The following is a 14,399-nucleotide window of genomic DNA, read 5'->3' as shown; positions in this document are numbered from 1 at the left end:
TGCTTTTTGTTGGTGATTTTGCTGTTTCAAATGGCCCCCAAGCAGAGTGCTGAACTGCTGTCTAGTGTTCCTGAGTGCAAGAAGATTGTGATGTGGCTTGTGGAGAAAATGCACGTGTTAGATAAGCTTCATTCGAACTTGAGTTACAGTGCTGTTGGCTGCGAGTTCAATATTAATGAATCAACAATATGTATTATATAAGGTTTTACACAGAAACAAACAAAACAGGATAATGTATTGATTGGTTGACAAAAATATTGTGACCAGAGGCTTCCAGGAACCTAACCCTGTATTTCCCCTAGGAAAAATGGTTGTGTTTGCTAAGTCAGTGTTTGTGGTGACTTTATAGACCATCACCACTGTGAATAATAAGAGTCAGCTGTACTCGTATTACTCTCTTTTCCTGAAAAGTTCCCCCTTCAGCATTTTTTCCTCAACCAGCAAAACTCCTCTTATCCTTCAAGAGCCAATCCAAGTGTCACCTGTGCTATACAACTTTCCCTGACTCCTCCCAAGCAGAGTGGTTCCTGTTCATACCATTATTAGAGCACAGACATCAGCGTACCAAGTTACCTGTGTACTGTACCTGTTTACCTTTTCCATAGATCATGATGTCCTAAAGGACCTGGCACTAATAGGTTTGATAAATGTTGATTGAATGATTGGAAGGAGGAAGGAAGAAAGGAAGGGGAGTAGATATAATGAAAAAGAAATTGAAAGTGAAGGAAACAGAAACTGGATGGAATAATGAATATGACAAGAGCACATGGAAAGGATCCCTGCGTTACTCTTGTGGTAACAGACTGGTTCTAGTGCTCAGCATAGATCACATGCTTAAAACCTGTGTTGATTACATAGTAACCAAATTGCCTTAAATGAGAAAAGAGTTTATTGAGTCACCTAAGCCAAAAAGGGGAAAACCTGACTTCAGGATCAACTTGATTTAGGACTCATATTTCATCAGGATCCATGTTTTTAACTCTGCTCTCTTTGGGTTGGCTGTTCTCAGACTACAAATGGTTGTCCGTGCAACTTCAGGCTCATATCGTCACAGCCTTCTGTCCAGGCAAAGAGAGAGCCCACTTTGACTAACACAAACAAAAGTTCTGGAGTTGAATTTTAATGACTTTTTGATCATGTGCCCATCTCTGAACCAATCACTGGATGAAATGCATTAATTGGCTTAATCCAGGCTGCATTTGCTTAATCCATGATCTCTCCCTGAAGCCTAGGGTTGGAGTCAGTTTCACATAAAAGACATAAGCTTTTCCAAGTGATCTTTTGTGTTTATGGTGTCTGTGTACCATCTCACCCAGGATAGAGATGGTTAGAATCCTGGAAGTGTTACCTTAGCAGGTCATCTCCCTGAGAGGTTTTGTTTGTTTTTACCAAAAGAGGAGCAAATAGATATTCTTTCCATTTGTTCCTTTGGTATACCTTTCATTGAAGAGTTGTATAGTGTATAACATGTATCAAGCACTGTGCTAAATTCTGGAGATAAAAAAGCCCCTGACCTCAGAAAGTAGCAGTCTTGTAGTAAGATAAAGTTCATTCTGCGCCCTGGGAACAAATAAGGTTCATTTGAGTCAGCGAGAAGCTTTATGACTCAGGAGCATATAATTATGCTGCCCCTTCTAGGGGATTTGGATTTGAGAAGTGGAAATAATTTTGGACTAGGAGTTGAGACTAGTCTAAATTCTAATCCCTCTATTGCCATCGCCTATGAGCTGTGAACTTGACCTTTCATAAACTCTGTGGCCAGTGTTTCTCGAAGTGTAGTCAGCAGTCCATCTGCATTAGCTTCACTTCAGGTTCTTTCTGGACCCTAGCCCTGACCCACTGGACCAGAAGATCTGAGGCTATCATCTCTACAAATTGTTTAACCTCAATGAATCTCATTTTCCTCATCTGTAAAATGGGAATCATATTTGCCTTGCAACATTGGTTTGAGGATTAAATGTGATAATGAATAGAAAGCACTTGGCATGTTAGCAGGAGCTCAGCGAGTACCATTTCGTTTCCTCCCTAAGAGTATAAAGTCACTATGGTCCAGAGTAGTTGAAGGATTCCTAGAGGAAGGATAACAAGAAGCCGTTATGACTCAGGAAGTGTTCCTCCAGATATGTGTGACTTTTACATGATCCACAGGACTCTCTTAGTGTTTGCTCTTAACTGTTGTGGGACATAAGATTGGCCAGGTATACTTCCTGCTGCAATGTATTGGGATGTAGTTGTACATCATAATACTCAATAAGTCAGATCAAATCCTTCTGTCTTTCTGATTGTTTGAGCTGGAACTCAAATCGCATCACCAACTGGGAGTTTCACTAAGAGAAGGTGAGTGTGAGTGAGTGAGTGTGTGTGTGTGTGTGTGTGTGTATGTATGTGTTATTGGTGAATTTTTTTATATGTAAAGCAAAGAGCTTTTTGAAAATGCTAGTATTATGTTTTTAATATCTCTGACAAATAAGTTCAATTTATTAATATCACCTAGTAACTTGTTAGATTCTGATTAACTAACTATAACCCTCACTTGACAGAATTCTCCTGGTTTATTGGCAGTTTTTGGCTTTACCCTCGTCAGAAAGAGAGAAGTTAAAAGGACACACCCATTTCTAGGAGTTACACAAAATTCTCTTCCAAGAAATGTCTTGACTCTTCTACAGCTTTAGCCACAAGGCATGTGAGATTTTGTATCTGGAAAGATGGTTTGAGACTCTGAGAAGTCCTTAGTCGTCAAAGAAAAGTTCTCTTATCTTTGGTATAGTACCTAAGGCAGGGCAGAAGATTCTGGAGTTTTAGAAATATTTTCAACTGTCAAGGCTGAAACTAAAAGGAAATGCTAGTTAATACTTGGTTATTTAGATGAACACATCCCTCTGTTCCAAGAATCTGAGTAATCTGATTAAATCAGGTGTTACCATATCAGATTTTCTTGGTTAAAAATACAACAAGGCTCTCGAAGTTGGAAGAGACCTTAGTACCTTTTCTGTCTACTCATCCAGTGCTTGAGCCCCCTCTTCAGTCTCCCTCCCCACCCCCAGCCTAGGCCAGGGGTCAGCAAGCAAATCTTGCCCACCACCTCTTTTTCTAAATAGTTTCATTGGAACACAGCCGCTCTCATTTGCTTAAAAATTGTCTATGACTTCTTCCATGCCGCTATAGATTTGAGTAGTTGTGACAGACTATATGGCCTCCAAAGCCTAAAATATTTACTCTCTGCCCTTTACAGAAAAAGTTTGCTGACCCTTGGCCTAGGCTATCTCCTCTTCATTGTCTCCAATGCTGAGTAGTTCTTCAGTTTCCGAGGGAACTGCTTTGGACCACTCAGAAAATTCTTACTTATACTGAGCCAAAATCTACTTTTCTGTAGCATGCCCCTGCTGGCTCTAGTTCACCTTGAGTATGTGGGATCACCCACAAGAAATCAAATTACTCTTCCCTGTGTCTGCCCCTTATATATCAGAACACCCCAATCATGACTCTAGGCAGGACCTCACTGAATCCCGGTACCTTAGGATTTCAAGTCCCTTCATCACCACCAGAACTGAACACAACACTCCCATGTAATCTGGCCAGGGTAAAGCTAAATTGGGGCCCAACTAAGTTTTCTAGGTGCCAAGAACAATGGGAAGAAGTCGTGGCTTCATTCTACGTGCTTGGAGACTTTGGAATCTAACCCAAAGAACAGAGGCAGGTTCGCGTGGGACATGCACTCTGCTCAACAGTTAGAAATGACGCAACTTCCGGGCCATGTGTATCCACAGTGCATGTCTGTGGTCTGGGTGGTTGTGAAATGGTTTGTTTTTTGACTGGATTTGGGTAGAAAAGGAAAACAGTCACTTCTATTTCATCAGAGAAGGTGGTGGCATTCTCTTGATCATAGACACAAATGGAAGGTTCTAACTTCCTTGAGAGTAGGCCTATATGCCATATACTTCTTTAAGCCCCATTGCTGAGTAAAGTGACTTGCATTGTCTTTTCCTCTCTGCCCTGTTGCCATCTTCCCTCACTATTGCAGACTATTACAACAGCTTCCTAAATAGTTTTCCTGCCTCATGTTTTTCCTTTCTCTGGTTGGTCTTCCTCATTCTGCCAATTAAGAGCACAGCAATAGTTATCATTTCTCTGCTGATCTGTACTCTTTGGTGGCTCCTCATTACCAATAAAGGTGAGATAAAACTCCTTAGGATGGCATTGAAGGCTTTCCAGGACCATCAAACTCTTCCTTTCCTCCTCCTTCTCCACATTCAAAAGAGACTATTCCACATTCCCTGAACCTGTCTTATATTTTCCCATACCCAGGCCTTGGTCATACTGTGTGCTCTATAAGAAATGTCCTTTTCTTGTTCCTTCCCAAAACCATATATCAAACCCTGCCTTCTTCATATTCATTCATATTTTTCTCTCCCTCTGTCTCTCTCTCCCCCTCTCCTCTGCCCTCCCTAAAATTTTGAGATTGTTGCTTCAGTGGTCTAGTAGCATGTCATGTCTCTTTTTATGGTACTTCTAAAAATCTGCTTTTTATTTTAGGGATATGTGTTCACGTCTTATCTTCCCACAACATTGTAAACATTTTAAGTTACTTGAAAGGAGTATTTGAGTCTTTCCTCTTTTGTTTATCCCTCAAAGCATTTGGCAGAATTTGTGCTTGTTTTACTGAATACTGTAGAAGGAGCTCGTTGATTCTGCGTGAGCAGTGAAGTAGCAGGAAGAGTTGAATGGGAGTAGACAGTATTGAATCTGAGAGACTGGAAGGAGAGTGATACCATTAACCCAAAGAGGTAGAACTCAGAGGAGTTGCTGATGTCTGGTATGGGGCAAGAAGAAGGACAAAATAGTGCCACCTTAGTGATGATATAGTAGAAAGAACACTGAATTGGAAATCTGGGGATCTTTTATAATGATAAGTCTTTTGCCAATTACATGATCTCAGAATGTCCTTGGGCTGCTTCAGATTCAATAACTATGTATTTGGCACCTATCATGCAGAGTTGGGTCCTAAGGGCTTTCACATTTATTAATTTTACTTAACTCTCAAAGCAATATTATTAGTTTTATATTTTATTCCTTTTATATATTTGGTTATTGAGGCTTAGAGAAGTTAAGAAATTTGTCCAAGTTAATAAAGCAAGAACTAGGACTATAATTCAGGTCTTTTCATTCTAATTGCAAGCTATTCTCATCACACTCTGCATCATCTATCTTATTCTGCTTTCCTTATTTGCATTTGTGCCCCTTGGTTTAAATTTTTGTTGATCTGAATTAATAATGTTTCTTCTGCCTGGCTGGGTTATGCCAATAATTAGGCAAAAAGTGATATCCTTTTTCCTTCTTCATATTGCCTATTTGACATTTTTAAATGACTTAATATAATTTATTATTGAAACTAGGAAAAATTAGTTTCATGATGACATATTTAAGCCTGAGTATACTTGTGTTTTAATGAGATTTGGCTAATTTACTTAGTTCGGTAAATAAGAGTACTTAGAGCACAGAAGGAAGGCCTTGTGTGAGGTTCTGGGGACAAGAAAGATATGACCCTCTCTTCTGAAAGAGCTCTAGATGTTGGAACCTTGGATGAAGGATGATCAAAAATGGTGACACGACAGGATAGCATTCAAGTATAAGCGAAACTTGGGAGAATTTAGAAAGGAAGGAAGATTGGGAGGTTTTCAGACAGAGGGAAATTGAGCGTGTGGAGGTGGAAAAGCACCGGACATGTTTAAGAAACAGTGAAAATTCTACTTGGTTTGAATAGTAGCAAAGTGTATATATATATAAAGGAGTAGAAACGAGATGGAAAGGTAGGTTTGAGCTAGATCATGAAGGCCTTCAAACTGAGCAGTAGAACCCAAGAGTCCATCAACAGATGGAATGGGTAAACAAAATATGGTATACATGCAATGGAATATTATTCAGCCTTAAAAGGGAGTGAAATTCTGACATAAGCTACAACATGGATTAGTGTTGAAACCATCATGCAAAGTGAAATAAGCCAGTCACAAAAGGACAAATATTGTATGATTCCACATATATGAGTAGTCAGATTCATAGAGACAGAAGGTAGAATGGTGGTTTTCAAGGACTGGGCATAGAGGGGAATAGGGAATTAGTGTTTAATGGATACAGAATTTCACTTGGAGAAGATGGAAAAGTTCCACAATGCGAATATACTTAATGCCACGGAACTGTACACTTAAAATGGTTAAAATGGTAAATTTTATGTTATGTATGTTTTACCACATTGAAAAGGAATAAAAATTTTTTAGTTAAAAGCTAAGCCGTAGAGTTTGGACTTTGGTATGCAGGTGATGGGAAGCCATTAAATTTTGGGACAGTGGCGGGGAGTAACACGATCAGAGCTTTGCTCTGATTAAACTGGAAGATTAATCTGGAAGCATTTACAAATATTGTTAGGATAAGTGGTTAGGAGGCTATGACAATAGTCTAGATTATAGGTAACAAGTACTTGAAATAGGGAGTGCAGAAAGGCAGGCAGGATGAGGGCTGTTATCAATAGTGTTGCAATAAACATACTTGTATTTTGGTTAATATATATACATAGTTATTTTGGGTATGTACCTAGGAGTAGAACTGCAGGATGCTGGGGTTCGAATACGTTCAGCTTTAGTAGATACTGCCCTTGTTTTCCAAAGTGGTTATACCAAATTACAGTCCTACTAACAGGGTATGAGAGTTTCAGTTTCTCCGTATCCTTCTCAGTACTTATTATTGTCAGTCTTTTTCATTGTAACCATTTTGATGGGTGTGTAGTGGTGTTAATTTGCATTTCCCTGATGACTAATGAAGTTGAGATCTTTTTATGTACTTATTGCCATTTGTTTGTCTTCTTTTGTGTAGTGCCTATTCAGATCTTTTTCCCATTTTTCTCTTGAGTAATCTCTTTTCCTTGCTTATTTATAGGAGTTTTTTTATATGTTCTGAATATAAGTCCTTCACTGGATATATGTATTGCAAATATCTCCTTTCACTCTCTTGGCTTGGCTTTTCATCCTCTTAATGGTGCCTTTTGATGACCAGAAATTAAGTTTAATGTAGTATAATTGATTACTTATTCTCTTGTATTAGTACCTGTGGTGTATTCAAGAAATCTTTGCCTACCCCAAAGTCGTGAAGATATTTTCCTCTAAATGCTTTATTGTTTTTTCATCTTGCACATTTGAGTTTATAATGATCTGAAATTAATTTTCACATATGGCATGAAATAAGGATCAACAATCTTTCTTTTCCTTCGGTTATCGAATTGACCTGGCATCACTTATTGAAAAGATGATTCTTTTCTCCATGGCGCTGCAGTATCATCTTTTTCATAAATCTAGTGATGATGTATGTATGAGCCTGTTTCTGGATTCTCCTATTCCCTTGGCCTATTAATCTATCTTTTAGGCTCTGCTTTTAGTCTTCTAAATAGATGAGGCTTTCCTACTAGTGGTTACCATTGGTTACATCTCCCAAGCCCTGGAGGTAGAAAGTAGAATGCATTAGTTATTTATTGCAGCATAACAATTTACCCCAAAACTTACTGGCTTAAAATAACAATAAATATTTACTATTTTACATGGTTTCTGTGAGCCAGGAATTCAGGAGCAGTTTAGCTTGGTGGATTTGGCTCAGGGTCTCATGAAATTGCAGTCAAAAAATTGGCCTACAGCTGCAGTCACCTGAAGGCGTGACTGGGGCTGAAGGATCTGCTTCTAAGAAGGGCTCATTTATATGGCTGGCAGGAGTCTTTAATTCCTCACCAGGTGCACTCCTCCTTAGTACTGCTTGAGTATCCTTACAAGATGGCAGCTGATCCAAAGGAGAACAAGAAAAAGGCTGCAATGTCTTTTATGACTTAGCCTCAGAAGTCACACACTGTCATTATGCAATATCCTGTTGGTGGTCCTTATTCAGAATGAGAGGGAAGTACATAATGCTATACTAGGAAGTGAAACTCATTGGAGACTATCTTGGAGGCTGGCTAATACACAGAAAAATAGGAGAAAGTGGCTGGAACCCTATTTATATATATATTTTTTCCTCTGAGAACTTTTATTCCCTAAGGCAGAGAATCATGCCTGCCTTTACAGCCAAGATTTCCTAGAGCTGACATGTAGTTTGGTAGGTTCAGAAATACTGGTCACTCTTAGTTCATTCCGTTTTGTGCCCTCCTGCTCAGGAGCCTAAACTCTAAAGTTTATTCATATTTCCACAATGTGATTCCTTAAGAACCCATCTACATCCCAGAGTAGGAAAGATTGAGGACAGCTGGATCTGGTTATAATCATTAGGCAACTATTAACAACCTTTCTCTCCATGATCATCTCTTCTCAGAGGAATATTCGTCTTCTCCTTAAGGTTTTCTTGAAATACAATTTCCTACTTATGAACATTCTAATTCTCTTGTGGATCAGTTTTTTTTTTATTATTATTATTATTTTATTTATTAATTTATTTATTTTTTCCCCCAAAGCCCCAGTAGATAGTTGTATGTCATTGCTGCACATCCTTCTAGTTGCTGTATGTGGGACGCGGCCTCAGCATGGCAGGGGAAGTGGTGCATCGGTGCACACCCGGGATCCGAACCCGGGCCGCCAGCAGCGGAGCGTGCACACTTAACCGCTGAGCCACGGGGCCGGCCCCTGGATCAGTTTTTTTTAATTAAACTTTATTTGAGATAATTTTAGATTCACATGTAGTTGTAAAAAGTAGTACAGAGATCTCATGTACCCTCTGCCAGTTTCCCCAATGGTAACATCTTCCAAAACTGTGCCACAGTGCTACGGTGCCACAACAAGGATGTTGATATTGATACAGTCAAGATCCAGAACATTTCCATCACCACAAGGATCTCTTATGCTGCCCTTTTATAACAACACCTACTTGTGTCCCGCTCCAACCCCTTCCTTAACCACTGACAACCACTAATCTGCTGTCCTAAATTCTGTCATTTCAAGAATGTTATGTCAGTGGAATCATACAGTATGTAACCTTTTAGAGTTGCCTTTGTTCATTCAGCATAATTCCCTGGATATCCATTCAGGATTTTGCATGTGTCAATACTTTGATTCTTTTTTTATTGCTGAGTAGTATTCTATGGGATGGATGTACCACAGTTTATTTAACCATTCACCCATTGAAGGACATCTAGATTGTTCCAGTTTGGGGCTGTTGTAAATAAAACTTACATCAACATTCATGTACAAGTTTTTGTATGACTATGAATCTTCATTTCTCTGGGATAAATGCCCAGGAGTGCAATTGCTGGGTCATATACAGTAATAGTTGTGTATTTAGTTTTTTAAGAAACTGCCAAACTGTTTTCCAGAGTGGCTGTATCATTTTAGATTCTCACCAGCAATGTTTGAGTGACCCATTTTCTCTGCCTCGATGCCAGCATTTTGTGTTATTGTAATTTTTTTTATTTTAACCATTCTGAGTGGTCTGTGATAGTATCTCATTGTGGTTTTAATTTGTGTTTCCTGAATGGCTAATGATGTTGAGCATCTTTTTATGTGCTTACTTGTCATCTGTATATTCTCTTCAGTGAAGTGTCTCCTCATGTCTTTTGCCCATGTCCTAATTGGATTGTTTCCTATTTTTAACTGTTGAGTGATGAGAGTTCTTTATATGTTCTACATACTATCCTTTGTCAAATATGTGGCTTGCAAATATTTTCTCCCACTCTGTAGCTTCTCTTTTTATTCTCTTAACAAAGTGTTTTGCAGAGCAAAAGTTTTAAATTTCAGTAAAGTCTAATTTATAAGCCTCTCCTTGCATAGAGTATGCTTTTGGTGTCGTCCAAAAATTCTTTGCCTAGCCCTAGATCCCAAAGATTACCTCCAATTTTTTTCCTAAATGTTTTATAATTTTACATTTAAGTCCATGATTCATTTTGAGTTGATTTTTGTATAAGATGTGAGACTTAGATTGAGGTTCATTTTTTTTCCCCATGGATGCCCAATTGCTTCAGCACTATTTGTTGAAAGGGCTATCTTTCCATTGAATTGCTTTTTCACCATTGTCAGAAATCAGTTGGGATATTTGTGTGGGTCTATTTCTGGGTTTTATGTTCTATTCCATTGTTCCATGTGTGTGTCCCTTTGCCAATACCACATAGTCTGTGTAATAATTATTGAAATCTGGTGGACTGATTCCCCCCCCCACTTTTGTCTTCTTTTTCAAAAGTGTTTTAGCTTTTGTACTTTCTTTGCCTTTCCATATACATTTTAGAATAATTTTGCCTACATCTATAAAAACTCTTGCTGGGACTTTGGTAGAAATTCTTTTTTTTTTTTTTAATTAATTAATTAATTTACTTTTTCCCCCGAGTCCCCAGTAGATAGTTGTATGTCATAGCTGCACATCCTTCTAGTTGCTGTATGTGGGACGCGGCCTCAGCATGGCCGAGAAGCGGTGCGTTGGTGCACGCCCAGGATCCGAACACGGGCCGCCAGCAGCGGAATGCGTGTGCCTAACCGCCAAGCCACGGGGCCAGCCTTGGTAGAAATTGTCTTAAACCTGAACGTCAATTTTGGGAGATGTGTTATGTTGAGTCTTCCAGTCCATGAACATGGTATACCTCTCCATTTAGATTTTTTTTATTTCTTTGATCAGCATTGTATAGTTTTCAGCATACATGTCCTGTACATATTTTGTTAGATTTACACCTATTTCGTTTTTTAAAGTGGTTATAAATGGCTGTATATTTATATTTTCTATGCCCACCTGTTCATTTGCTAGTATATAGAAGCAAATTGATTTTTGTATGTTCATCTTGTATCCTGTGACCTTGCTGGACTCACTTATTATTCCTGGGAGTCTTTATCTAAATTCCTTGGGATTTTCTATGTGGACAATTTCATGTCATCTGCAAATAGGGACAGTTTTTTCCCTTTCTTTCCAATCTTTTTATCTTTTATGTCCATTTCTTTATTGCCCTGACTAGAATTTTCAGCATTGTGTTAATAAGAGTAGTAAGCACAGACATCCTTGGCCTTGTTCCTGATCTTAGGGGGAAAGCATTCAGCTTTCCAGTACAAAGTATAATGTTGGTCTTTTGTTGATGCTGTTTATGAAATTGAGGATCTTCCCCCCTTCCTATTTTTTGAGTGTTTTTTATTACGAATGGGTATTGAATTTCATCACGTTTTTTCTGCAAGGATTGATATGACCATGTGTTCTTTCTTCTTTAGCCTATTAATATGGTGGATTACATTGATCAATTTTTGAATATTGAATCAGTTTTACATCCTTGGAATAAAACCCACTTGGTCATGGTATATAATTCTTTTTATGTCTTGCTGAATTCTATTTGTATTTTACTTTTAAATCCATGATCCATTTTGAGTTAATTTTTGTAAGAGATTTTGTCTAGATATAAGAACAGTCCTGAAAAAGGTTTCTTCTTAATAACATATTCAGGACTCAGGTTCCCATATTCTTCTTGCATTATGTGTCGGTAATCCAACAGCAGTTTTTCATTTCTGTATCGTGGGACACTTTCAAGCTGAAACTCCCAGACGCCCTTATAAATATTTATTACAAGGTCACTGCACTTATCAGAATGAAAGGAACAAGATGGTAAAGAACTCATGTCATAAAGAATCCACAGCATACCTTTATCTTTTTTACTTTCTTTTCTGTAATCTTGCTGTCTTCCTTTCCTACTTCCTATTGTGAAAGCTTACTTATATTTTAAGTTGTATTTCTTAATTTGAATGAATTAACATATTGATTGGATGGAAAAAATGTCAGCAGATCTTTACTGAGTGTCCATATAGGCTAAACACTCTGCCAAGTACCTGTTAGCCGCTCAGGACCCTAACCTCAAGATGCTCAGAGCTTAAAGGGGAGAAAGACATATAAGCAATTGGCATGCCAAAGTTGAGGGAAGAAATGCCAAAGAAAGCACAGGTTATTAAGGGAACATAAGACAGGAGCACCAGCTCCACCTGGGGAAGTTAGTAAAGACCTTCCAAGAGAAGTGACACTTAAGTTGGCACTGAGAGGACGTAGGAATTTTCCAGATAGACAAGGTGAAATGAAAGGCATTCTAGGAAGAAGGAACAGCTTGTGCAAAAAACATGAAGTCATGCAGTTATGTGGCACATTGGGAGAATAATAAGTCATTTGTTATGCACCTATAAGTTCTGTAAGACCGGGAATTCATGCTGAATCCTCAGCATCCAGAATAATACCTGTAGCGTAGTAAGCATTAAGTAAATATTTGTTGGATGAGTGGATGGAAGGAAGGAAGGAAGGAAAGAAAAAGAGAAGGAAGGAAGGAAACATAAATGAGGCCAGAGAGTTAAGAAAGGTTCTCATCTCTCTGATAAGAGAGAGAAAGATAAAGTGATAAAAGAGCCTTGCTTAGCAACATTTAGCAAATATCTGCCATGGAGATTCAAAGAGGAATAGGAGGAGATGTTGTTCATAGTCTACTTGGGAAGAAACAACAAATACAAAAATATCTGTAATATGTTGTAAAAAAAAAAATGACATGCCATGAAAAGTACCTAAGAAGTGTTTAAAAAGTTTCAGAGGAAGTAGAGGTACATTTCAGCTGAAGCAATCAGAGAAGTTGTCATTGGAGCTAGACTCTTTGGAGTTGCTTATACTTGGTTCTAAATTGTTTGGTTTCAAAAAACAAAAAGAAAGTGCATGGAGTTGGAGAGAAGTTATGGCAGAAGAAGGATGTGAATTTGGGACTAAACCGGACAGGCTTGCCTGCTCTGTTATAAATTGATCAGCGTTTTATAGGTAGCCATTTATCAGCCTGCACCACTTCCTTGGAAGCAGATCCTGACAGGCTCTAATGTTATCTGTAGCAAACACCTTTTTCTTGTTTATGAGGGTATCTGTATGTATGTTTATGCTTGCACCTGCACATCAGTGATTTGGAGACCTCTTTCTACAGAGACTAGCACTGAAGGGGACGCATCAACTGAAACACAAGCAAAACTATTAACAGCGGCTTTTTAAAATGCATCTTGCTCCCCACACACTTACATGTATATGCATGCACCTGCAACATGCACACACACAGTTCTGTAAGCAGCGTTCTGGGCAAGGTTTTAGATGACTATAAATAAATGGTACTTAGTTTGATTTTCCTCAGCTCTATCCTGTCTGGCTATACCTTAATCTTCATTTCAGTCAAAGGCTTTTTAGGCACCAGTTATATCCCCTGACCTGCTAGATGCTGTAAAGAGTTTATGTAAGAAAATGAGTCATTAATTAATCCAATACATATTTATTGATAACCAGCTATGTGCCAGGTACTATTCTAAACACTGAGGATGCAACATGGGGTAAAAACAACCAATCCTTGCCCTCACGGAGTTTACATTTTGGGAGGTGGGTGCAGATAACCAACAAAAATGTGGTGGTGTAAGTGATGTAAGTGCTGGTGAGACCAGTATAGCAGAGTAAGGAGGAAAGAGAGTGTGAGGGTTGGGTGGTAGGAATGGCCTCTCCAATAATGTCACATTTCAGTAGCGACTTGAATGAAAGAATAAGCAATGGAAACATCTGGGGAAGGAGTATTCCAGGCAGAGGGAACAACTAGAGCAAAGACCCTGAGGTAGGAATTTATCTGGCCAGTGTTTAAGACCAGTTTGGCTAGAGCAGAATGGGCAAGGCAAAGAGTGGCAGGAGATGAGGTGAGAGATGAGGGACTGTCATATCAGGCCCATTGGCTATTGTGAGGACTTTGACTTTTACTCTGAGTGACATGAAAAGACATTGGAGGTTTTGCACATATAAGTGACATGTTCTGATTTACATATGGCTTTTCTGGCTTCCGTGTTGAGAAGAGATTGCAGGATGAAGGAGTGGAAGCACGAAGACTACAAAATGGTAGACTAGACCAAGTAAATAACAATGGAGGTGCAGAGAAGTGGTCAGATTGTAGATACATTTTGAACTGTTTGAACCAATAGGATTTTCTGATTAGATGTGGAATGTGAAAGAAAGGAGTCAACAATGACAACAAAATTTTTGGTCTGAGCTACTGGAAGGCTGGAGTTGCTATTAACTAAAATGGAAGAGATTGCAGGGAGAACAGGTTTGGGGGATATCAAGAGCTTAGTTCTGGGCACATTAAGTTTGAGATGCTTATTAGTGAAGAGTTAGATATAAGTCTCTGGAGTTCAATAGATGGGTCTGGGCTGGAGATATAAATTTGGTAATCGCAGCAATTAGATGGCTTTTAAAACTGTGAAACTGAATAAAATAACTTAGGGAATGGGTGTAGAAAGAGAAGGGAAAGAGTCTGTCACCTGAGCATTGGGGCATTCCAATGTTTAGAGGTCAGGGAGATGAGAAGGAACCAGCACTGCGGATGGAAAAAGAGGCCAGGGAGATAGGAGAAAAATTGAGAGTGAACATTG

At 38.8% G+C, this 14,399-nt stretch overlaps 1 protein-coding gene across 4 annotated transcripts in view; it reads left to right on the top strand.

Annotated features, from left to right (window-relative positions):
• The window catches only part of GAB2 (GRB2 associated binding protein 2), a 178,027-nt gene that overhangs the window by 104,011 nt on the left and 59,617 nt on the right, over nt 1-14,399 (top strand). Inside the window, exon 1 of one of the 4 annotated variants that reach the window (XM_087433511.1) lies at nt 3,990-4,171. The exons of the other annotated variants lie outside the window; for them this stretch is intronic. The gene's annotated coding sequence lies outside the window, so the exon portion shown is untranslated. Of the gene's footprint in view, nt 1-3,989; nt 4,172-14,399 lie in introns of those variants that run through there. 4 annotated transcript variants of the gene reach the window in all.

The sequence above is a fragment of the Ceratotherium simum genome, chromosome 7, assembly GCF_057802395.1.
Source record: "Ceratotherium simum simum isolate JZ-2026a chromosome 7, ASM5780239v1, whole genome shotgun sequence".
Classification (NCBI taxonomy): Eukaryota; Metazoa; Chordata; class Mammalia; order Perissodactyla; family Rhinocerotidae; genus Ceratotherium; species Ceratotherium simum.
This window is presented reverse-complemented; position numbering and strand designations above follow the sequence as displayed.